Source organism: Somniosus microcephalus, chromosome 1 (assembly GCF_052327205.1).
Source record: "Somniosus microcephalus isolate GS21.2 chromosome 1, FLI_Smic_1.0, whole genome shotgun sequence".
Taxonomy (NCBI): domain Eukaryota; kingdom Metazoa; phylum Chordata; class Chondrichthyes; order Squaliformes; family Somniosidae; genus Somniosus; species Somniosus microcephalus.
In genome coordinates this window covers 119,338,509-119,364,861 of record NC_140987.1, presented here as the reverse complement: position 1 = coordinate 119,364,861, position 26,353 = coordinate 119,338,509, and the positions used below count along the sequence as shown (strand labels likewise).

The 26,353-nt window shown below is 48.6% G+C and overlaps 1 long non-coding RNA gene across 1 annotated transcript in view; it reads left to right on the top strand.

Annotated features, from left to right (window-relative positions):
- Positions 1 to 26,353, top strand: part of LOC147124322 (uncharacterized) — a 79,975-nt gene that overhangs the window by 39,869 nt on the left and 13,753 nt on the right. The window contains exon 3 of the long non-coding RNA XR_015078017.1: positions 8,056 to 8,215. This is a non-coding gene — a long non-coding RNA (uncharacterized LOC147124322). The remainder of the gene's footprint in view (positions 1 to 8,055; positions 8,216 to 26,353) is intronic.

The window sequence follows — 26,353 nt, the reverse complement described above, 5'->3', positions numbered from 1 at the left end:
GAAGATCGGAGGCTGAATGTCCTTGACTGCTGAAGTGTTCCCCGACTGGGAGGGAACACTCCTGCCTGGTGATTGTTGCGCGGTGTCCGTTCATCCGTTGTCGCAGTGTCTGCATGGTCTCGCCGATGTACCATGCTCCGGGGCATCCTTTCCTGCAACGTATGAGGTAGACAACGTTGGCCCGAGTCACATGTACCTGGTGGGTGGTGTCCTCACGTGTGATGACGGTATCTGTGTTGATGATCTGGCATGTCTTGCAGAGGTTGCCGTGGCAGGGTTGTGTGGTGTCGTGGTCGCTGTTCTCCTGAAAGCTGGGTCATTTGCTGCGAACGATGGTCTGTTTGAGGTTAGGCGGCTGTTTGAAGGCGAGTAGTGGAGGCGTGGGGATGGCCTTAGCGAGGTGTTCGTCGTCATCAATTACATGCTGAAGGCTGCGAAGAAGATGGTGTAGTTTCTCCGCTCCGGGGAAGTACTGGACGACGAAGGGTACTCTGCTGGTTGTGTCCCGTGTTTGTCTTCTGAGGAGGTCTATGCGATTTTTTGCTGTGGCCCGTCGGAACTGTTGATCGATGAGTCGAGCGTCATTTCCCGTTCTTACGAGGGCGTCTTTCAGCGTCTGTAGGTGTCCATCGCGTTCCTCCTCGTCTGAGCAGATCCTGTGTATTCGCAGGGCTTGTCCATAGGGGATGGCTTCTTTAACGTGGTTAGGGTGGAAGCTGGAGAAGTGGAGCATCGTGAGGTTGTCCGTGGGCTTGCAGTAGAGTGAAGTGCTGAGGTGTCCGTCTTTGATGGAGATTCGTGTGTCCAAGAATGAAACCGATTCTGAGGAGTAGTCCATAGTGAGTTTGATGGTGGGATGGAACTTGTTGATGTTATCGTGTAGTCTTTTCAGTGATTCTTCGCCGTGGGTCCATAGGAAGAAAATGTCATCGATGTATCTGGTGTATAGCGTTGGTTGGAGGTCCTGTGCAGCAAAGAAGTCTTGCTCGAACTTGTGCATGAAGATGTTGGCGTATTGGGGTGCGAATTTGGTCCCCATGGCTGTTCCGTGTATTTGGGTGAAGAACTGGTTGTCGAAGGTGAAGACATTGTGGTCAAGGATGAAGCGGATGAGTTGTAGAATGGCGTCTGGAGATTGGCTGTTGTTGGTGTTGAGTACTGAGGCTGTCGCAGCGATGCCGTCATCGTGGGGGATACTGGTGTAGAGTGCCGAGACGTCCATCGTGGCGAGGAGTGTTCCTGGTTCAATTGGTCCGTGGGTGCTGAGTTTGTGTGTGAACCCTGTGTGAGAACCTCTCTCGATACGTTGAGGGCATCCTGAAACCCATCGTACAGGGAACCCCCAGCTTCTGTCGCGACACTACAGACTTCTTACTTCTGTCTGTCATTCCGTCTGTCTGTCTTGAATTAACTCGAAAGTTATAGAGCGTACCTGCACGTGCGTTACGTCGAAAGAAAGCTGACGATTCCAGAACCGTCCTAAGCGTATTTACGTTTCAGCCGGACAAAAATCGTTCGCGCGTTATGCAAAAAACCTTCAAAATTAAACTCATTATCTGCTAAGTAGCATTGATTGACTGACGTCAAGGTCGACCAATCCTGTGCCGGCACGATTGACCAATCCTACAGTTCAGTCGCCTGATGGTTGGCCAATCGCTGCGCCTGTGGGCGGGACTAATCGTTTTCATCTCAGGGATCTGGCAGCCATTGCCTCAAGCCAAAAACCCCATTTACTTCCAGCTCAAAATCTGCTAATCCAGCTTCGAAAAAGTTAGTTTCACTTTTTAAAAATAACATAAGATTTACCAAAAACATTTTATAAGTACTTTCACTTTCATCTTTCAAGGTATTAAAAGGTAGAAATGTTGCCCGGCAGCAGATTGTGAGAGGGACACAGAGACAGGACCCAAAAGCCTGGGACTCGATTTAAAATGTTGCCCGGCAGCAGATTCACAGAGGGACACAGAGAGGCCCCAAAGCCTGGGACTCGATTTAAACCGCCCGGCCCAAAACAGCCCTGGCAAAGCCGGGCTCCCCCAGCTAGTATATATATATATGTGTAATAGTGCCTCTGTGATGCGCTATCAATTACTCGTAAAAGACTGAGAGTTAAGAGAGTAACTAAAGGCTGTTATTAACAAAAGAATGAAGGTCTGCCTCGAGTGGTCGACCGGTCCAGAAATACAAAGGGCTGGGGAGCAGTCACCTTTATACTAGAACTTGTGGGAGGAGTCAGCCGAGGCATGTCCAGGCATGTACACAGTGGAATACAAACAGTGGTTTACCACATTCACCCCTTGTTTAAAATTGAGTCCGGCGGGGTGAAGTGTATTAAAAGTTAGTGTATTGGAGTCTCTCCGGAGGTCTTGTCTGCCGCTGTGATCGGCGTGGCGACGGCAGGGGTAGTGGAGCTTCCGGCGTCGAGTCCTGCGTGGGCTGTGGCACAGGCGTGTCGTCCTCGTAGATGTCGAGCGGGTCGCGGGGCCCAGGCCTGCCGTCTGCTGGGGCTGGATATCGGATCGTGGGGGGGGTGGTAGTGAGTAGTGGGTTACTGCGGCCCCCGAGGGTGCAAGGTCTCTTATGGAGACTGTGTCCTCCCGCCCGTCCGGGTATGCAATGTAAGCATACTGGGGGTTGGCGTGGAGGAGGTCGACCCTCTCGACCAGGGGGTCCGTTTTATGGGTCCTCACGTGCCTTCTCAGTAGGACCGGCCCTGGGGACGTCAGCCATGGCGGTAGCGATGTCCCCGATGTGGACTTCCTTGGGAAGACAAACATTTTCTCATGAGGGGTGGCGTTAGTGGCAGTGCAGAGCAGTGACCGAATAGAGTGGAGCGCATCGGGGAGCACATCCTGCCAGCGGGAGGTTGGAAGGCCCCTAGACTTTAAGGCTTGCAGGGCGGCCTTCCAAACTGTCGCATTTTCTCTTTCCACCTGTCCGTTCCCCCGGGGGTTGTAACTGGTGGTCCTGCTTGTGGCAATACCCCTAGTTAGCAGGTACTGACGGAGTTCGTCGCTCATAAACGATGAGCCCCGGTCGCTATGGATATAGCTGGGGAAACCGAACAGGGTGAAGAGGTCATTCAGACATTTAATGACCGTGGCACTGGTCATGTCCGGGCAGGGGATGGCGAACGGGACACGGGAGTACTCATCAATAATATTGAGGAAGTACACATTGCGGTCGGAGGAGGGGAGAGGCCCTTTAAAATCAACGCTCAGGCGCTCGAAGGGGCAAGTGGCTTTTATCAGGTGGGCCCTGTCTGGTCTATAAAAGTGCGGTTTGCACTCAGCGCAGACTTGGCAGTTCCTGGTCATGGTCCTGACCTCCTCAATAGAGTAAGGCAGGTTGCGGGCCTTGATGAAGTGGAAGAACCTGGTGACCCCCGGGTGGCAGAGGTCATTGTGGAGGGCCCGCAGTCTATCGATCTGCGCGCTGGCGCAGGTGCCACGCGATAGCGCATCCGGGGGTTCATTGAGCTTCCCGGGCCGGTACAAGATCTCGTAATTGTAGGTGGAAAGTTCAATTCTCCACCTCAAGATCTTGTCATTTTTGATTTTGCCCCTCTGCTTGTTAAACATGAAAGCAACTGAACGTTGGTCAGTGAGCAGGGTAAATCGTTTTCCGGCCAGGTAGTGCCTCCAATGACGCACAGCCTCCACAATCGCCTGGGCCTCCTTCTCAACAGCGGAGTGTCTGGTCTCCGGGCCTTGGAGGGTTCGTGAAAAGAAGGCCACGGGTCTCCCCGCCTGATTGAGGGTAGCGGCCAGGGCAAAGTCGGACGCGTCGCTTTCCACCTGGAAGGGGATGGATTCGTCCACTGCGTGCATGGTGGCTTTGGCAATGTCTTTCTTGATACGGTGGAAGGCTAAGCGGGCCTCTGCCGTCAAGGGAAAAGAGGTGGACTTGATCAGCGGATGGGCCTTGTCCGCATAGTAGGGGACCCACTGGGCATAATAGGAGAAAAACCCTAGGCACCTCTTCAGGGCCTTGAGGCAGTGGGAGTTCCATAAGGGGACGCATCCGGTCGGGGTCGGGGCCGATGACTCCGTGTTCCACAACACAGCCAAGGATGGCGAGGCGGTTTGTGCGGAATATGCACTTCTCCTTGTTATATGTCAGGTTCAGGAGTTGGGCGGTGCGGAGGAATTTTTCGAGGTTTGCGTCATGGTCCTGCAAGTCACGGCCGCAGATTGTCCAGATATGGGAAAGTGGCCTGCAACGCATTTTGACCTACCATCCGGTCCATCTCCCTTTGGAAGACGGAGACCCCGTTGGTGACGCCAAAGGGAACCCTAAGGAAGTGGTAGAGGCGGCCGTTTGCCTCAAAGGCAGTATACTGGCGGTCCTCAGGGCGGATAGGGAGCTGGTGGTACGCTGATTTCAGGTCAATGGTCGAGAAGACGCGGTACTGCGCGATCTGGTTGGCCATATCAGCTATGCGGGGGAGTGGGTAGGCGTCCAGCAGGGTGTAGCGATTTATTGTCTGGCTGTAGTCGATGACTAGGCGCTGCTTCTCGCCGGTCTTAACGACCACAACCTGGGCTCGCCAGGGGCTGGTGCTGCCCTCAATAATCCCTTCCTTCAGGAGCCGCTCCACTTCGGTTTTAATGAAAACCCTGTCCCTGGCACTGTATCGCCTGCTCTTTGTGGCGATGGGCTTACAGTCGGGGGTGAGGTTAGCAAACAGTGGGGGGGGGGTGACTCTGAGTGTGGAGAGGTTGCACCTGGTGCGCGGCTGGCAATTTGGGAGCTGCTGGCTGCGGACTGTGAGTGGGGGTGGGGTCCACCGTACGCCATCGTAACACTTTTAAGGTGGCACTGAAAATCTAACCCCAGCAGGACGGCAGCGCAGAGGTCGGGCAGGACCAGAAGTTTAAAATGATCGTACACGGTCCCGTCTACTACGAGTGTCACTACGCAGTAGCCGCCGATGTCCGCCGACTGGGACTCGGAGGCCATAGAAATCCGCTGGTGCGCAGGCAGGACTGGGAGAGAGCAACGCCGCACCGTGTCGGGGTGGATGAAGCTCTCCGTGCTCCCAGAGTCAAAAAGGCAGATTGTATCGTGGCCATTTACCTTAATGTCCATTGTGGAACTGGCCAGCTGGTGCGGTCTCGCTTGGTCCAGTGTAACGGATGCCAGCGTAGGGGTCGGTGTGTCGTTGCAGGTATCAGATGAGGCGGTGTTGGGGGCCTGCTGCGTTCCGGCTGTCGTCCAAGATGGCGGCGTCCATGATCCCCATGTGGCTGGAGGCGTCCAAAATGGCTGCTGTACCGGTGGTTCGCACACGGCCGGGGAGGCCCAAGATGGCGGCCCGCATGGCCCACACGCGGCGCTGCTGGGGTTCGGGGTGGCTTTGGCCCTGCAGACATTAGCGTAGTGTCCCTTCTTCCCGCAGCCCGAGCAGATCGCGTTTTTCGCCGGGCAGCGCGCTCTGGGGTGTTTTGCCTGGCCACAGAAGTAGCATTTCTGGCCTTGGGGCACTGCTGTCTGGCCTTGGGACACTGCTGCGGTAGTTGGGCTGTGGCTGGGGTGGCACGGCGCTATGAGGCGGTCCTACCGTGTCCCAGGCTGTCATTCCCCGCGGCGTCCACGGTGCAGAGGAGTAGGCATCCATGCCCCGGTAGGCTGCATCCAATAATAGTGCGAGTTCAGAGGCCTTGTTGAGGTCGAGGTCACTCTGCTCCAACAGTCGCTGTCGTGTGTAATTGGATCTGTGGCCCGCTACAAAAGCGTCCCGGATAAGTTCCTCTGTGTACACGGCGGCCTTTACATCCTTACAACCACAGGCCCGGCCAAGCACAGACAGTGCCTGAAGGTATTCCACGGTCGATTCCCCAGGTTGTTGTTTACGACTCCCCAGAAGGTGCCTGGCGTACACTTCGTTCACTGGGCGCGTGTACTGGTCCTTGAGGAGCTTGATAGCGTCCGCGTACGAGGTCGCGTCTTGGATGACCGAGTACACTCGGTGGTTCACTTTGGAGGTCAGGACATCCAGTTTGTCCTCGTCCGATTTGATTGCTGCGGAGGCGGTCAGGAATTTTTCGAAACACTTAAGCCAGTGAGTAAACTTGGTGGATGAGTCTGCCTCCCGATGATCTAAGTCCAGGCATGCTGGTGTGAGGACCTTCTCCTCCATTATAAAAATTTTGTTAATAAAAGTGATGCGCTATCAATTACTCGTAAAAGACTGAGAGTTAAGAGAGTAACTAAAGGCTGTTATTAACAAAAGAATGAAGGTCTGCCTCGAGTGGTCGACCGGTCCAGAAATACAAAGGGCTGGGGAGCAGTCACCTTTATACTAGGACTTGTGGGAGGAGTCAGCCGAGGCATGTCCAGGCATGTACACAGTGGAATACAAACAGTGGTTTACCACACTCTGCTATCTCTTCCCTAACTACTTTTAATATGTGTGGATGCAATCCATCCGGAGCAGGGGTTTTATCCTCTTTGTTTGATTGGTGTATCAATTTTCTCCGCTTTTCTATCTTGAATGTATTTATATCTTTTTTGATCTTTTATTCTAATGTCATGTCCACCATGTTCGTCTCCCTGGTAAATACTGAGGCAAAGTAATTATTTAATATTTCTTCCATTTCGCTGTCATTACCTGTGAGTTTCTGCCCACTATTTAGGTAAACATAGTGATTCCCGTGGAACTAACAGAAAACACTGGACATTGTATTTGGCTTATATTGGAATATATCACCTATCGCCACAACAGGAACTAAATCTCAGATGTAAATTAAAATCTTTAGTCCACCAAACCATAACATATATTTGTGTAGCTTGCAGAAACCATTATCAATTTTGTGCTATGATCAGCAAAAAAAAAAAAATCCAATATAGCAGCACAAACAAAAATGCTTGATTCTTGTCACACCCAGCTGGGATTATTGGATTCTTTTTTGGGGTACTAGATGGGACATGCTCCCTCCTCCCCATGCCCCATCCGGCGACTCCTCTTAATAAAAAGAGCCAGTTTTGCAGCAGAACACATTGGATGGTGGGTGCATTTGTGAGGCATAGAAGGTAAAGGCCCTATCACGGGAGAGGGAGGCTTGGAATGGTTAGGAAATGATTGGAAACAGTGGAGTTTGTTGGAACTGATGGTGGGGGAGGGGCAGGGGAGACCCATATATGGGTGCATACTGCAGGAGGGTTATGTAAACCCGTACCAAAAAAATATTAAAATAAGAATTGAAGCTTGTCTGAAGTAGGTTGCCACAGAGGCACCCAGGCTGGAGACAGACCTGTGAGGTCTACAAGATACATAGGTAGCTACAACACCACTTGTGTTGGAGATGAAGTATGCAGGACTTAATCAGAGATAAGTACAATCAATAGAAAAATAAGGTAGAAAAGAATGACAGAAAAAATATTAAAGCACTGTGACTGACGGAAACAGTACTGCCAGAAATGTGTTAAATAACAGGAAGTGCACACAGACGCAAGTATATATGTTGTATAGATAGCTATATATTTATTTCATCTAGTTTAATTAGTTCAATGTGACCTGGGTTTAAAGGTTGAAAGTGTAAGCAACTGTAGACCTTTTTTGTAAGTTTCATTTTGTCAAATCTGAATTTGCAAAAAAAAGTCACAAAACATTCAAGAGTTTATTTTATGCGTTGGTTTTTGACAGTTTTAAAATACAGTGTAGGGACATTGCCAAAAAGGAAAACATACCACTGCATTCCTAAAGGTTTAATCAGCAAAGAGTGAAGGGAATGGCACTGAAACCATGTCAGTGTTCTGTAGCAGATCAAAAGCTCTTGAAAGGGTTGTGCAATAAAATTTTAATCATACTGAGCATCAAAAGGAAAACATAGACTTGCAGTGCAAGAGTTCAAACATGTCCAGCACTGTACTAAATCAGTAATTACACAGAGAGCACAGCTAACCGCTGCTAAGTTTAAAAGAAACAGTGTGATTAAATTGCAAGCAAAAGAGAATTTTTTCCAGCGACAGAGCTTTAAAATTTAACTTTTGCCAAATTGCACATGTAGTAAGGAGATTATTTTTGTAGAGCTAATGTATCATTTCTCCTAGGCAATGGGAGTCTACCTCTACGGGGAGTTGATGGTTAATGAAGATGCTAGACAGCAGCAGCTGGTTCACAGGTGCTTCGCCATGCTTCAGGAAGAGATGGATCCATCCTTGCAGAAGGTGGTAGCTGAAATGATATTCTAGCCAAGTGAGAACCAAAGAGGTAATTCCACAAAGACATATTCTAAAAGCATACCTTGGGTTGGAGAGATTTAAAGGTGAAGGAAATATGCTGGTTGTTCTGTTGTACTGATTTTGGGATAAATAATTTGTCAGTTTACTGTAATCCATTCTGGACTTGAATTGGTAGGGTTTGTTATTTCAATGTTTTTTTTCCAACCAGAATAAATTAGTATAACGTTATGTATACATGTTACTATGAATATGTAATACAGGAAACTCTTTTTTATCCGGCACCGATGGGACCGGTGTGGTTCCAGTTTATCAAAAAGTTCGGATTACAGAGAGGTATAGTAAAAGGTATGAGAGCTCCGTACACAGCAACAAATCCAGGCTTCCCTGTTGCTTAGCAACAGGTGCAGGAACCCCGGCCACAAGATCCAGGCGTCCCTGTTGCTTAGCAACAGGTGCAGGAACCCCAGTTACACAGCCACAGATCCAGGAACGGCCACTAATATGAAGTAAAACTTACCTGAACCTACTCCTGAATTTTTCCGGTTATTTAGGTGCCGGTAAATCGAGAGTTTCCTGTAGATTGAAAATGAGCAAACTGTACTTCAACAAACTAAAGAACTATTCAGTCAGAAATGTATTCTTAAAAAAGCGTATTAGTTGAACCACGCCATTTCAGTTTGTGGTGTCACCTTTCACTGAGTCCAAAACCAGATGGGGTAGCATAGAGGCTGTGCAGGGGGTGGGATAATAGCTTGAGTTCTAATATTTTCTTTGCTGCTGATGAAAATTAATTGAAGACCTTAATAACTAATGCCACCATGTTATTAAACACAAATAAGTGGGGGGGGGGGGGGGAGAAACAGACTTTAATATCTCTGGACAGCACACTCAAAAACCAGATTTCAATATCTCTGGACAGCACACTCAAAAACCAGATTGTTGATGGTAATGGTAGAATGAGGGATATGCCAGGCCATGAGGTTACAGATTGTGGTGGAATACAATTCTGCTGCTGCTGATGGCCCACAGTGCCTCATGGATACCCAGTTTTGAGCTGGTATATCTGATCTGTATCTATCCCATTTAGCATGGTGGTAGTGCCACACAACACAATGGAGGGTGTCCTCCGTGTGAAGACGGGATTTCATCTCCACAAGGACTGCGGTGGTCACTGCTACCAATGCTGTCATGCACAGATGCACCTGCGACAGATAGATTGGTGAGGACGAGGTCAAGTAGGTTTTTCCCCCTCGTGTTGGTTCTCTCACCACCTGCAGCAGTCCTAGTCTGACAGCTAAGTCCTTCAGGACTCGGCCAGCTCGGTCAGTAGTGGTGCTACCGAGCTACTCTTGGTGATGGACATTGAGAGTACATTCTGTGCCCTTGCTACCCTCACTGCTTCTTCCACATGGTGTTTAATATGGAGGAGTACTGATTCATCAGCTGAGGGAGGGCGGTAGGTGGTAATCAGCAGGAGGCTTCCTTGCCCATGCTTGACCTAAAGTCATGAGACTTCATGGGGTCCGGAGTCACTGTTGAGGACTCCCAAGGCCACACCCTCCCGACTGTATACCACTATGCCGCCGCCTCTGATGGGTCTGTCCTGCCGGTGGAACAGGACATACCCTGGGATGGTGATGGAGGAATCTGGGACATTGGCTGACAGGTATGACTGTGAGTATGACTATGTCAGGCTTTTGCTTGTCCAGTCTGTGGGACAGCTCTCCCAGATGGCACAAGTCCCCAGATGTTAGTGAGGAGGTGCAGGGTTGACTGGGCTGGGTGTGCCGTTGTCATGTCCGAAGCCAGTGCTGAGGTCGATGCTGGGTGGGCTGTCCGGTTTTATTCCTAAGGATAGAAGAATTATGCCATGTAAACTAGAATGTAGGTCCGTCTTCCGGTGGACATAAAAGATCCCGTGGCGTTATTTGAAGAACAGCAGGGAGATTGTCCCAGTGTCCTCAACCCACTTAAATGTACATTGGAAAAACTCAGTTGCTTTGCGCCTCCCGTTAGCACCCTAATTTTTTCGGGGCGCTACAAAGGGGGCGCGACACAATTTATTCCCCATTATCTGTTCATCTCATTTCTGTTTGTGGGACCTTACTGTGCACAAATTGGTTGCCATGTTTCTTACTTTACAACAGTGTCTACACTTCAATACTACTTCATTGGCTGTAAAGTGCTGTGGGACATTTTGAGTTCGTGAAGGGTGCTCTATACAGTAAATGCAAGTTCTTGGGCTAGAAATTCAGTAAGGCCCCGCCAGCTTTGCGCCCAGTTACCGCCCAAAGAGGGCTTCTGCGCCAATAGAGGAGTTTGCGCTGATATTCAGCGCAGCGGTAATGGCGGCGGTAGCCGGTAGCGCTGCGCCGGCACCGATTACGTCATCGGTGTGCGCAGTGCCCCGATACCGGCCCGACCCCCATATTTAGTTGCGGCCGCCTCTTCAGCAGCGGCCGCAAACAACGTTCTGCAACCGTGGCCGTCCTGCAGCCTTAGTGGCGCTAGTTAAGGCGGAGGTGCGGCCAGCCGCCTGCCCGCACCTCCTTCCCCGGCCTCCTCCACCCCCCCCACCCCCCCCCCCCCCCCCCCCCCCCCCCGGTGGCATTGCCGGCTGCTTTCCGCGAGCCCAGCACTTCTCCGTGGTGCCGGGCTCATTTGCCGGCACTATCAAGCGGCGATCTCCCCGTTGCAGGCACCTCCCCCTTAAGAGAAGGAGGAGGCCTGCAGTACCGCAGCCTGCCGCTCCACAGCGGGTGGCGCAGCGGCACCTACAGCGCTGAAATTCAGTTTCAGCGCCCCAAGCGGGGGCGGGCACACCCTGGAAAAGCGCCCGGTTCCGACTTGGGGCGCAAAAACTGTATTTCTGACGGTCGCAACTGGCTCCGCGCGCAGCGCTAACTTTTAGGTGCAAGCGAGCTGGCGGGGCCTTACTGAATTTCTAGGCCCTTATTTCTTAAGGTGTGCATGCCTTTTACGGTTAGAAGGTGTAATTGCTCTACATTCATGAAATGAATTGTGGGTGCTCTTAAGGGTCAGGTTGACATGAGAACCCTGTGTTTGATTGATGGATCAATTATAAAGTGGGAGATAGTGTGGAACCAGCCTGTGAACAGATTACTTTGCATTTGCATGACAAAGGACAAACTGCCAGTAGGTAAAAAAAAAGTAAATTACTCTAATTGCGAGAATCATTGTTTAAAAAGTTTTCGAAGTTTCCTACATTTACACCTAGCTCAGAGCTGTTCAGTTGTTTTACGTTTGTTTTAACTTGCTTGGCTGTGGTCTGCTGCAGCAGTTGAAAAATGATAGTGTTGAGAGTCCATAAGCTCCTCTCCTTCTTAGGCAGTCCCTCGGAACCGAGGATGAATTGCTTCCACATTAAAAATTAGTTTGCAGGTGACTGATTAGTCCAATGCGGGACCTACAGTCTGTGTCACAGGTGGGGCAGACGGTGGTTGAAGGGGTGGGTGGGTGGGGTGCTTGGGTTGACGTGCGCTGCCTGCGCTTGACTTCCGCTTGCTCCCTGTGAAGAGACTCAAGGTGTTCGGCGACTTCCCGGATGCTTCTCCTCCACTTTACGCGGTCTTGGGCCAGGGATTCCCAGGTGTCGTGGGGATGTTACACTTTTTCAAGGGTGTCCTTGAAGCGTTTCCTCTGCCCACCTGGGGCTCTCTTGCCGTGTCGGAGCTCCGAGTAGAGCGCTTGTTTTGGGAGTCTCGTATTGGGCATGCGGACAATGTGACCCGTCCATCGGAGCTGATCGAGTGTGGTCAAAGCTTCGATGCTGGGGATGTCCATAATATGGGATCAATGACCTTATCAGATGTGGTAGAATAAATTTGCCTGTAATTAAGAAGAGTTTTGCATGGAAATGTGTGACATTAGGTGCAAGACTTTTAAATAATTTCCTACTGGGTTTCCGGTGGTGTGGTGTCAGGACACACTGTCTCAAATGATGTTTTGTCACTGATCCAAAAATGGGCAAAGAACTAAACCGGGGTGCTGCAGGCTGGTCAGCCTGACATCCACTGTGAGGAAAGTACTCCTAGAGGAATGATTAATGAAACACCTGGAGAAATATGGAAGAGGGAAGTAGTGTGGCTTTATGGAAGGAGATCATGACTGATAAACTTCTTGGAGTTCTTTGAAGAACTAAGAAACCTTATGGATAAGGGGAACTCCGTGAAAGTTGCTTATGTAGGTTTTAGCAAAGCTTTTGATGCAGTGCCACAGAGAAAATGGTCCACAAATTTAAAGGCATGGTACAGGTGGAGTGCTTCTGAAATGGACTGGAAATTGTCTGAAGTAGAGGAAGGACAGGGTGGATGTGCATGGAGCTGGATCTGCATGGAAGGAGCTAACTAGTTAGGTGCCTCAGGGATTAGTGCTGGAGCCATTCCTGTTTACAATGTACATAAACGAATTTGAGTGGGACCAGGAACAAAACTCTACTAGATTACAGATGTTGCCAAACTAGTCTACGGTGTAATAAAAACAGAAAATGCTGGAAATACTCAGCAAGTCAGGCAGCATCTGCAGAGTTAACGTTTCAGGTCGATGACCCTTTGTCAGAACTGGAAAAAGCTGGAGTTGTTTACAAGTGTAGGGGCAAGGGAAGAGGGGAGGAAAGAACAAAAGGGAAGGTCTGTGATAGGATGGAAGGCAGGAGAGATTAAGAGACAAAGGGATGATGGTGCAAGGTGAAAGGAGATGGTAATGGGACAAGTTAAGAAACAAAAGATGGCTCTAGAGAAGTGTAAATGGCATTGGCAGAATGAAAGACAGCTGCCTGGCTGAACTTGTTCTCATATTGAACAACTTCTCCTTTGACTCCACCCACTTCATCCAAGTGTTGCTATGGGAACCCGCATGGGTCCCAGCTATGCCTGCCTTTTCGTGGGATATGTGGAACATTCTTTGTTCCAGTCATACTCGGGTCCCCTCTGTAAAGTCCGCGCCTCAATCATACACGGACTTCGGGAGAACAGTTTAACAGGTACTTTACTGAACAAGAGGCAGCTTGAAACTGAAACTACAGAAGCCTGCTAGGGCCTTTTATACAGGGGTGGTCACTGCCGGTACTGCAGTCTAAGACCAGTTATTCCCTTAAAGGTACATACACAACAATTCCTCCCCTTTTAGATAAACAGTACATAACATTCATTTAACAACTAAATAATAACTAATTACAATTACAATTTTCTCAGTAATATATACATCAACTGAAATAGTCATTTATAAGTTCAGTCTTTGAGGAGGCTTCCTGATCCGGACTGGATAGCGCCTTTCTCGAGTATCCTGTTCTGGCGGTGGAGTCAATTCTGGCTCATTGTCATTGGTTGGTTCGTCAGCTTCCAATACCCCTGCTTCTGAGGTAGACGCAATCTGTACTTTGGGCTCATTACCAGGTGCACATGCTTGCGGTACAGGTTTGGCTTGTTCCTGTGACTCTAGAATCTGGTCAGCATGGCGTCTCACGATGCTCTCTCCAACGTCCACTGTGTACATTAGTGGTCCCTGCTGTGTGCATATCGTGCCTGGCTGCCATTTTTCTGTTCGGTAGTCGCAGGCCAAGACTGGTTGCCCTATCTTGAAGTTCCTGGTTGGCTTCTCATTTATGTGCTGGAACTGCTTATCCTCAACATCTCGTCTTATGTTTGGTTTGAGCAAATCCAAGCGACATCTTAGTCTCCGGTTGAAAAACAGTACGGCTGGAGTTTGGTTGGTTACTGCATGTGTCACATTCCGGTAAGCAAACAGGAAGTTATCCACCTTGTGTTGCAGTGGTATGTCGTCATTATACATTGCCTTTATGGCCTTTTTAAAGGTCTGAACAAACCTCTCAGCCAATCCATTTGTGGCTGGATGATATGGGGCAGATATGTAATGTTTCACCCCATTATTCTTCAGGAACCTCCGGAAATCCTCAGACACAAACTGTGGGTCATTGTCAGAACAGATCTGTTCTGGCAACCCATTCCTGGCGAAGATGGTCCTTAGGACTGCAATTGTTTTCTCTGTGGTGGTGGAGGACATTTTAATGACCTCTGGCCATTTCGAATGGGCGTCCACAGCGAATAGAAACATTGAGTCCATAAATGGACCAGCGAAATCAATGTGTACCCGTTGCCATGGAGATGAGGGCCACTCCCATGGATGTAGCGGGGCCTGTGGTGGAGCGTTTTGGACCTTCTGGCATCCTGTGCATCTCTTGGTCATATCCTTGATTTTTTGATCGATTCCCGGCCACCACACAAACGCCCTGGCTAGGCTCTTCATTTTTACCCCTCCCAGATGACCCTCATGAAGCTCATTGAGTGCTCTATCTCTCAACTTGGGTGGAATTACCACTCGGGATCCACACATCAAGGTTCCCCGGCACACTGACAGCTGTTCCCTCCTTGGCGAGAATGCTGGCAACAGTGAGTCGCCATATGCTGGCCATCCCTTCACCGTCAAATCATAGACCCGAGAGAGTGTCGGGTCATTTCGGGTTTCCTTCTCAATACTTGCGTTTGTAACAGGCAAACATTCAACTATGGTCGCATGGAATATCTCCACCGGGTCCACTGCAGGTGCTTCTTCCGCCGTAGGCAACGGTAGGCGCGACAGCCCATCAGCGTTTCCATGTTGTTTCATACCTTTGTACTCTATGTCATACTGATGTGCCCCTAGAAAAAGTGACCATCTTTGCAGCCGTTGCGCCGTCATCACCGGAACGCCCTTCTTTGGGTCAAAAATTGAGACCAGGGGTTGATGATCAGTCAGTAGGGTGAATTTCTGCCCGTGCAGATAGAGATTGAACTTCTTCACCCCCCACACCAGGCTGAGGGCCTCCCTGTCAATCTGGGCGTAGTTACGCTCGGCTGAGGTTAGCGAGCACGATGCAAAGGCTATTGGCTTCTCTGAACCGTCACGGAATTTGTGTGACAGCACCGCTCCAATGTCGTAAGGTGACGCATCACATGCCAACCGAATCGGTAGTGTTGGGTTGTAGTGGGCCAATACTTCTTTTGAAGTGATTTGGCATTTACATTCCTGAAAGGCACGCTTACACTCATCACTCCAGTTCCATGTTACACCAGTTTGAAGGAGGGCGTTCAGTGGGTGCAGAATTGTAGATAAATTCGGCAAGAACTTATGGTAGTAGTTCACCAACCCGAGGAACGACCTCAGTTGCAACACATTTTGTGGTGCTGGAGCCTTGACTGCAGCCTCAATCTTGTCCGGCGACTTATGGAACCCTTCCTCATCAATCATGTGGCCACAATACGAGATTTGTCTCCTGAAGAACTCGCATTTGGGACGGTTGGCTCGTAGCCCATATTCCTGCAATCTCGTGAGCACCTGTTCCAGGTTGGCAAGGTGTTCATTGTCATTTTCGCCCGTAACCAGGATGTCGTCCAAATAACACTGGGTCCCCGGGATCCCTTGCAGGACTTGTTCCATTGCCCTCCGCCACATAGCCGGGGCCGATGCTACCCCAAATACCAGTCGATTGTACTGGTAAAGGCCTTTGTGAGTGTTTATCGTGAGGTATTTCCTAGATGCTTCTTCCACCTCCATTTGTAGATACGCTTGAGCCAGGTCAATCTTTGTAAAACGTTTCCCTCCAGATAGTGAGGCGAAAATATCTTCTATCCGCGGAAGCGGATACTGTACTGTGTGCAGGACTGGGTTCACAGTCACCTTGAAGTCCCCACAGATGCGAACCTTCCTTGGCTCCCCAGGCGTGCTGCTCAATGCTTTCTTCATTACAGGAACGATGGGTGTGGCCCACTCGCTCCAGTCCACCTTAGACAGCACCCCCGAACGCTCCAGACTCTCCAGTTCAGCTTCCACAGCTGGGCGTATCGCGTATGGCACCGGTCTGGCCTTGAAAAATGTTGGGGTTGCGCTATCCTCAATCTTTATGGTTGCCTTTACTCCTTTTAGAGTCCCAAGTCCTTGTTGGAACACCTCTTCCGCGTCAGATAGAATTTGTGACAGACGTCCAGGTGCGACGTCATCATCTTTTTTGTCAGTCACAGTTAGTGCCAGAATGGAATGCCAATCCAATTGTAGTCTTCGGATCCATTCACGTCCCAATAATGGTGATCCTCCATCTTGTAGTATATACATGTATAGTTTCTGTGTTTCCTTTCCGTTATATTCAACTGGCACCCTTATTTTTCCTCTTCATTCACCTTTTGCCCCGTGTATGTCTTCAATACAATGGACGTGTCCTTTAAGGGTATGTGTGAGAATAGCTAATCATAGTCTTGTCGATTCATGACAGTTAGGGCTGATCCTGTGTCCAATTCCATCTTCACTGGGGACCCTGCTACCATGAGGGTGACCCAAATGGTTCGGTGATCTTCTTTTGCGATCACGTTGTGTAACTTTAAACAACTTAGTCGCCTGCTCCCGGAGTCCTTATCACTCTCCTGATCTTCTGAACTACTATCTGTCAGTTTCTTTACTTTCCTGTACTGTTCCTTAGTAGTTCTTGTCGTGTTGGTCGTCTTTCCCGACCTGCAGGCTCTTGCTATATGTCCCATTTTCCCGCATTGCCTGCATATTTTGTCTTTAAACCAGCAGTCCTTCTGTTCATGGGTTGTTCTGCCGCAGCGATAGCACTTTTCGGCTCCATACGCCATTTCGTTAGCGCTGTATTCTTGTGGTTTCTGTTGTATTTCCGCAGCTCCCCGTGCTGCTGATTCGTAGGATACTGCCACACTGAAAGTCTGTTCTAGCGTCAGGTCCTTTTTTGAAAGTAGTCGTTTCTGGGTTCCTTCACTCTGGAGCCCGCAGACAAACTTATCCCGTAAGGTGTCTGCCAGTCCTGCTCCGAACTGGCAGTGCTTCGATAACTTGCATAGTTCCGTAAGATAGTCAGCATTGCTCTCATCTTTGTGCTGGTTTCTTTTATGGAACTTGAATCTTTCTGCTATCAGCAGTGGTGTAGGGCTTAGATGTTCCTGTAAGATATGAACAATCTCCTCAAAACTTTTCTCCATTGGTTTAGCTGGGGTAATTAAATTCCGCAATAGGCCATACGTACTTGCACCCATCAGATTTAATAAGACCGACGCCCCCTTTCCATCAGCCACCTCATTTGCCTTGCAGTACACTTCAATTCTTTCCACATACGTGGTCCAGTCTTCTACCTCGTTGTCGAAAGCAGTGATACTGCCTCTTTTCGGCATCTTGGGCGATTTAAAATGGCGCCTCCCGCGCTTTTGCTTCTTCCCCAATGGAATAAAATGGCGCCTCCTGCGCTTTTGCTTCTTCCCCAACGGGATAAAATGGCGCCTCCCGCGCTTTTGCTTCTTCCCCTTACTGCCACGCTGCTCCTAGCGTTCCACGGGGTAATGGCGGCGACCCGCAGCTTCGGCGCGTCTCGCTTTCCTTCCCCCCCGTTTAGTTTCTCTCCGCTGTCCTGTTCTCGAGCACCGACCGCGCCCTGTGCGCTCCACCCTCTCTCTCTTGTTCTCTTTTCCCGGCGACGCTGCGCGGCCCGATTTGTAGAGCCGCTCGATCGAGCTTGAGCCTGCTGCAGTCCGGAAGGGTCAGCGCGCTACCTGCTACCAGCACGATTCGCTGGAACCACAGTCTCTCCCGCAATTCTACAAACACCGATGGATTCTTTGGGCGGTAGCCCTCGGTCGACGCCCGTTGCTCAGACTACGACCTTCCAGGACCTTCCTTTCAGGCGAGATCCCCGTGAGATGATGCCACACTGCAGGTGAGTTCGAACTTACTCGTCGCCACTGTAAAGTCCGCGCCTCAATCATACACGGACTTCGGGAGAACAGTTTAACAGGTACTTTACTGAACAAGAGGCAGCTTGAAACTGAATCTACAGAAGCCTGCTAGGGCCTTTTATACAGGGGCGGTCACTGCCAGTACTGCAGTCCAAGACCAGTTATTCCCTTAAAGGCACATACACAACACCCTCCCTTACCTCTTATTCCGGTACATTGATGACTGTATCGGTGCTGTTTGCTGCTCTCTCCTTGAACTAGAAAATTTCATTCACTTTGCTTCAAATTTCCACCCTTCCCTCACCTTCACATGGTCCATCTCCAACTCTTCCCTTCTCTGTCTCCATCTCTGGGGATAGGCTATTGACAAACATTCACTACAAGCCCACTGACTCCCACAGCTACCTGGACTACACTTCTTCCCACCCCGCTTCCTGTAAGGACTCTATTCCATTCTCCCAGTTTCTCCGTCTCCGCTGCATCTGCTCTGACGATGCCACCTTCCATGCTAGTGCTTCCAACATGTCTTCCTTTTTCCTCAACCGAGGATTCCCCTCTACCGTGGTTGACACGGCCCTTGACCATGTCAGTTCTATTTCCCGCACTTCTGCTGTCACCCCTTCCCCTCCCTCCCGGAACCACGATAGGGTTCCCCTTGTCCTCACCTTTCACCCCACCAGCCTCCACATTCAACAGATCATCTTCCGCCACCTCCAGCGTGATCCCACCACCAAACACATCTTGCCCTCGCCTCCCCTTTCAGCATTCTGAAGGGACCGCTCCCTCCGCAACACCCTGACCCACTTCTCTATCACCCCCAACACCCCTTCCCCTTTGCCCGGCACCTTCCCGTGCAAGCACAGGAGATGCAACACATGCCCTTTTACCTCCACCCTTCCCACTGTCCAGGGCCCCAAACACCCCTTCCAGGTGAAACAGTGTTTTACTTGTACTTCTTGCAATCTAGTATACTGTATTCGCTGCTCACAATGTGTCTCCTCTACATTGGGGAGACCAAACGCAGATTGGGTGACCGCCTTGCGGAACACCTCCGTTCAGTCAGTAAGGGTGACCCCGAGCTTCCAGTCGCCTGTCACTTTAATTCTCCGCTCCACTCCTACTCAGACTTCACTGTCCTCGGCCTCTTACACCATTCCAATGAAACTCAATGTAAGCTCGAGGAACAGCACCTCATCTTTCGATTAGGCACTTTACAGCCTTCTGGACTCAACATAGAGTTGAACAATTTCAGACGATAACCTCTGCCCCTACCCCTTTTTCTTCTCTCTTCCACATGGCAGCTGTCTTTCATTCTGCCAGTGCCATTTACACTTCTCTAGAGCCATCTTTTGTTTCTTAACTTGTCCCATTACCATCTCCTTTTGCCTTGCACCATCTCTTAATGTCACTTAATCTCTCCTGACTTCCATCCTATCACAGACCTTCTCTTTTGTTCTTTCCTCCCCTCCCCCTTCCCCTACACTTGCTTAAAATCTGTTACATCCTCCAGCTTTTTCCAGTTCTGACGAAGGGTCATCGACCTGAAATGTTAACTCTGCTTCTCTCTCCACAGATGCTGCCTGACCTGCTGAGTATTTCTAGCATTTTCTGTTTTTATTTCAGATTTCCAGCATCCACAGTATTTTGCTTTAAGGTGTACCTTTCTGGTCAACATATGAGAAAGACATCCAAATATTGAAGAGGGTGCAGCGATGGGTACCTAGTTTAATAGCAGAAGTTCAGCAATTGAAGTGTGAGAAAAGGTTGCCGAAGCTGGGAATGTTTACACAAGGGGTGATTTATTGAAGATCTTAATAATAAACATGATAAATTTACGCAGAGGGTGGTAAATATTTTGAATGGACTGCCAAGGGAGGCAATGGGGATTGATCATCAATATTTTCTTCAGGTACTTATCCAACTCTCTTGAGTTTACTGATCAAGAGGCTTTGACAGGTATCGTGGGATATGATGTATCCTAGAATAACAACAGAAAATGCTGGAAATACTCAGCAGGCCAGGCAGCATCCGTGGAGAGAGAGAGAAACAGAGTTAACGGTTCAGGTCTGGGACCCTTTATCAGAACTGGAAAAAGCTGGAAAGTCTCTTTCTGTTGTTATTTCAGATTTCCAGCATCCGCAGTATTTTGCTATTATATGATGTATCCTAGACACTGGGACTAGCCAGATGGACCAGGTGGTCTTTCTGGTTCTGTATGTTTCTGGGTTTTTTTTTCTCCCTGTCTATTCTCCCCCTCCTTTTTGGTGTTCTCTGTCTCTTTCTCTTCTATTTGTCTGTGTGCTGTTTTGGTTCTTTCTCTTCGTCTTTTTTCTGGCGCTTTCCTATCCTTCTCCTCTCTTTCCTTATCCCTCTTCCCTCTCTCTGCACCTTTTCAATTTCTACATCCTCTTCCCCTCTGCCATCACCCTCACTTTCACCCCAAAGTCTTCTGCCATCATTATTCTCGTCTTCCCCATCCCTGGACCTGCTACTTCCTCTTCACTGGTTTTCCAGTAGTGAGCTTGACAACAGGCAGTCTAGTTTTTAAAGCGCTTGTTGTGCCCTTACAATGTATTTGACAATTGTGCAGGCAGCAGATACATTGTAAGTGCAACGAGAGCTTAAAGCTAAACTACCTGTTTCCCAGTTTTGTAGTGGAGATAGGAAGTGCAGTGGTTGAAGCCTGAGGGTAGGCTGGAAAAGCATTGGTGGAGACTTGAGGCAGCAAATATATAAGGGGGCCCAGATGCCAGAGAGGATGAAGGGGAGCTTGCGAGGTGAGAATATGCAGATATTAGTGGTAGAGGTTTAAGACAGAAGCAGGTAGAAAGGGAAGCAAGAAAAGCAGGTAGAAAGGGAAGCAAGAAAAACTGGCAAAGCAGAGCTAGCACCAACAGTCCAAGAGCCTGAATGAAGAAAAAAGCAGGTTTAGTTCTCTCCACAGATACTGCTGACTTGTCGAGTGTTTACAGCATTTTCTATTTTTATTTCAGATTTCCAGCAGCTCCAGTATTTTGCTTTTTGTAAATAATTAATTAGGCTTAGTATGAGGCATTCTAGTGCAGCATATTTCAGATGTTTTTCTAATGTTGTTGTTTGAAAATCATGGAATGTTTTGTACTGGAATAGGAACAGAGCTTTAGGGGGAGAAATTGGGTATCGCCCATTTTGGGGCGCTAATATCGGCTGGGAGCAAAGTTTAGCGCCTGGTGCTAATTATCGCCTCCGACTGCAAAATTCGCCTCTATCGCCCCTGGAGGTGATTTGAGTGCTAAATCAGGCGCTACACACCTCTCTTAAGGCGCAAGCGTCAGGGAGTGAAGCACTACCTCAGAACGCTACCGAAGTTCAGGCGATGCCAATTACCATGGAAGCCAGTCACACAGGTGCCATCCAGTTCTTAAAAGGGAGGGACCATCTTGCTGGCCAGCCACACCCTGCTCATTGCAGCTATGAATCTCGGCCTGGAGTGACCTCAAAAGCAATTGTGTGGAAGCACTAATGGATAGGCCCAGGGAAAGACCTCGGCGCTTAGGAGCCTCAAAAGTGTTGCTGAGGGCCAATACTCCTTAGGACAGTGTTAACACCAAAAAGTTTGACGACAGGAAAAGGCAGGAAGCGCCCGCCTTTAAATAGCGCTCCCCCAGCCCCTTCCCGACTTGAAAACGTTCCCCTCTACCTGTCGTTCCTAGCGGCAGGCGCTAAGGCAGGGGGCGCGACTCAATATCCGGTACGGGGCGCTACCGGGGCGTTGCACGCTCGACTGACAATGATCTGCGGGCGCAGGAGATTGTGGTGGTAGTGTTTAATGCTGCCGCAAAATGTCTGGTCAATTTCGCGAGCGGCGCAAACATCGCTGCGCTCAGCGCTAGTTGCTTTGCGCCCTGGAGGCGCAAATCAACCAAATTTTTCCCCCTTAATGTTTATCATCTCTATCTTAGTATAAAACACACCAGAGTATACATTACTGAAGTACTTTTTAAATCCATTCATAGATTGTGCCAGTTCTTGAACTTTTTCAAGGTGTTTGCCCTATAATTCTTTTCTCATTTTTCAGTACTGATTTCCCATCTGTCTTGTACCATCTATAGCCAAAAAGGTAAAAGAACAAACTGCTCTCAGGCCTCCATTAATGCCCTTCTGACTATCTAGGTGATGGGCTGTAGTGATTGGGAATTACTTCTTCCTTCTTGTGCACACTTGCATGGTCCTCTCTTGATGCCTCCCATAGTGAGGTGGAGGCTGCGGCGACCGGAGGATGTGTTCGGCGAGTCGGGCGGAGGCAGCGCAGCGCATCGAGCAGCAGCAGCAGCCACGACGACTCGCAGTCCGACTGGGAGGAGGGGAGCCGGGAATGGTGGCCAGAGGGTGAGCGGGAGAAGCAGGCCACCACACGTGGAGGAGGCCGCGGTGACGAGGAGGACGGAGCGGCTGAGGGACATCGTGCTCCCACTGCCACTGGATGCCAAAGAATTGACTTTCTGAACACGGCGCTGTAAGAATAGCTGACGTGTCCTTACGGGGAGTAAGCATTCCATTGTACTACTTACATATGGCAAATAAAATTGAATTGAATTGAATAGTGATGTGGCTCAGATTCCGAGCTCAGCAGAAAAGAGATCTAACCTTTATTCCATCATTCCATGCTGCTCCACATTGATGCCCCAATACACTGCACTTCCCAATGTGTGGGCCATTTACCTAATTTTCAGTTAGACTGCATTTATCCGTGCTCTCTTTGCTGATCAGCTGCTGAATTCAGCTGATTTTAAATTTCAGTCGTTTAAGAGACAAGAAATAATATTTTGTTGTGTTGTGCATTTTTTTTTAGAAAGGTCAGTGGGTTACTGTCTGAAAGGTACCTTTGTAAGAGTTTCATTGAGATTTGCAACCACTCACTGTGATTTAATGGGCCAGAAATTCGTGACCAAAGGCGTGAGTACGGTCGGGGTACTCACGCATCTGGCCGTTGGAAATGCCGGCGTTCAGCATGAACAGTGCATGCGGGGAACGCCGGCATTTCCAGACCTCGGAACGAAGGGGTTCATAGGCACAGCGCGTGCGACTGCACAGGCAGCGCTTGCGCAGTGAACTTCGTAGATTTCATTCATGGATTCAGTGAGGGTAAGTCCTTACAAGTTACACTTGAAAAAAGCAGGTGTAAAGTTGTTCCAAGGCTGCGGAGGAAGATATATTTTATCGTGGAGCTTCTGAAAGGCAATATTTTTGTTTGGGAAAGGGAGGGAAGTTATTTTAAGAAATTTTAAGTAAGTTTTAAAGTTTAAATTTTTTTTTTAAACGGGTTTTCAGAACGGTAGGTAGAAGGAGCAATTGTGGCTGTGTGAATGGAATGTGAAAATGAGTGTTCTAAAATGAGTAATGTAACATTTCCAGCACTTTTAAGAAAGAAACTTTTCATCAGTAATAAGTAATTATGTATGTATGTATGTCCGCATATATTCCTTTACGTATATGTATGTATGTTTTATATTCCTTTACTAATGTGTATGAATGTATGTTTTTAATTATGATTTTCCAATAAGTTACTTTCTCTGAAAGTCATAATTAAATAATACATTCATACACATAAGTAAAGGAATATATACATAACACGCAAAGGAATATATACAGACATACATACTTTCAGAAGCTCCACGATAAGAAATATCTTCCTCCGCAGCCTCTGGAGCAACTGTACCCGTGCTTTTTTCATGTGTAAGTTGTAAGGACTTGACCTCACTGAAATCATGAATGAAAGCGGCGAATTTGACTGCGCACGCGTTTTGCCTCTGAACCCCTTCGTTCAGAGGACAGGAAATGCCGGTTTTCCCCGCATGCGCTGTGCATGCTGAAAACCGGCATTTCCTCCGGCCAGACGCGTAAGTACCCCGACCGTACTCGCACATTTGGAAGGGAATTACTGGGCCAACATTTTACATGTAAAAAAAATGAAAAATTTAACAATTGCACGATTTGCCCCCTCGCATCTGCGACTGAGGGTCCAAGGAGGTGCATTGCGCAAGAGGTCATCATCGTACATATCCTCACACTGTTCCCTTTCGGGAACTGTATGAAGTGGTGGAAGGATTTATGGCCGTGATTAACGCTCGTTCCGTGACCGTAACCATCTTTGAACCAGCCATTAGGGTGGTTAATCCTATGGCGTGAGGGTTTTACGGGCTCCCACAACCCATCTGAGGGGGTGGGGGCCACCCACACCCACGGACGCAAGTATCCCGCTGGATGTCCACCCAGAATTTATAGTTTGAGCTCCGACTCCACTTGCCGGGACTGTCTGGAGTGGGGTTCGAAACCCTACTCCTTCTGGCCCAGCGGCGGGGATGCTTACTGCTACGCAAAAGGCCCACTCCGCACAAAAGGTGACACCCATACGTTTCCTGCGCCTTTTCCCTCCCCGTGACTGGAACCCTATGCTGCCACTTGAAAGACCAAGCTATCATCTGCCCTTTTTGCGGCGCCTTTGACTTCTCATTACCAATGATGAGCAGGCGCTGCGCCTCCACCTCCTTGAGGAGATTACTGAGGTCATCATCAGTTCAATTGTGAGTTCTTTTAATGCCGTGAATTGTGCTCATTCCAGCCATTTCACGTTGCTAATCGGATTGGGCCTTTGGCATAGCGGTAGGATCCCCGCCGCTGGGCCAGATCAGGGTAGGGTTTCGAACCCCGCTCCAGACAGTCCCGGCAAGTGGAGCCGGAGCTCCGGCTCTAAATTCTGGGTTGACATCCAGTGGGATATTTGCGTCCGTGGGTGTGGGTGGCCCCCCCTCCTTGTATAGCTTGTGGGAGCCCGTAAAACCCTCCCGCCATAGGACTAACCGCCCTAATGGCTGGTTCAAAGATGGTTACGGCCACGGAATGAGCGTTAATCATGGCCATAAATCCTTCCACCACTTCATACAGTTCCCCAAAGGGAACAGTGTGAAGACACGTATGACGACGATATTGCTAAATAAATACATGGAATTAAAAAAATTCTTTTAGGGCTTTTAAAAGTCTTTAAATTGCTTTAATTCTGTTTAAAACTACTTCAGATTCTTCAAAATAATGTCAACGTTTTAAAAATTTTATAAAAGTTCACAAAACATTCATAAAATAGCAGATAACTTACTTTCCCTGCAGCTGTGTAACTACAAAGTCCTCTGCAGCTGCTTGGAGAGATTGGGGGCGTGTCCTACTACAATGAGACCTTAAGGGGCGTGTCTCACTTGCACTGCACGCTCCAGGCTTCGCGCTGGCTGCACTCCTGGGCGGCGTGACGCCATACGCTGCCCGGGATTCTTCTTTTTGAAACACCAATTCCAGGCGTCCCTGGAGGTGATCGGCAGGAGCGTCGGGTAAGTGCATATACGGGGCTTGCACGCGCGGCAAGCCCCGTTCACGAATTTCTGGCCCAATGTAAATATTTGGTTAAGAAATGTTAAATAGCTTACTGCTTCATTACTGTGGTTGATGTATTGTGACTTGTGAATCTCCTCCTATAACAGGATTTATTTCTGAACAGAGAGACCCCTACATAAAACACTGCACACATTTTGTTTTGTTTTGATTTGGGAGGGGGCCGGGGGTATTTTTGCACCGATACAGTAAGCTCCTGTTTCTTGAATTTATGTTATCTTCGCACTGTATTTTTGCATACGGCAAATGGAGCACTTTTGTTTACATACGTTTTATCAAATTGTAAGATGGAAATTGATTGCTTTTTCTTTACGATTTCAAATCTTGGCTAGAGAAGTGTAAATTTAAAGCAAATATAACAAAATAGATGCTTAAGTTTAAAATATAGGAATAAAAAGATATTTTGAAATGGAGTGCTCTAATTTATATGCGGCAAACATAATGGCTTCAATAAAATGATGCTATATTCCGATCTGAAGTTTCTGATTGCAGAAGGAGGTATAATATATATTAATAGGAACATAGAACAGCCCCTCACGCCTGCTCTGCCATTCATTTAGACCATAAGTTCCTCAACTCCATTTACCCATCTTTGCTCCATATCCCTTGATACGCTTACCTAAAAAAAAATCTACCAATCTCAGTCTTGAGAATTCCAATTGTCCCAACATCCACAGCCTTTCAGAGAGAGAATTCTAGATTTCCACTACTCTGTGTGTGAAAATCTGCTTCCTGATTTCACTCCTCAATGGCCTAGCTCTAATTTTAAGATTATTCCCCCTTGTTCAGAATTCCCCGACGAGAGGAAATAGTTTCTCTGTATCTAACCTATTGAATCCCTTTATCATTTTAAAGACCTGTATATTTAATAATCATTATATGGCCTGTGATAACTTGCAATTAATTATTTAAGTCAAGCAAGGTGACCCACTGATACGGAAAGCATAATCTGTTCATCATGTGTTCTTGGGAACAAGCGACTCCACAGTAACTTT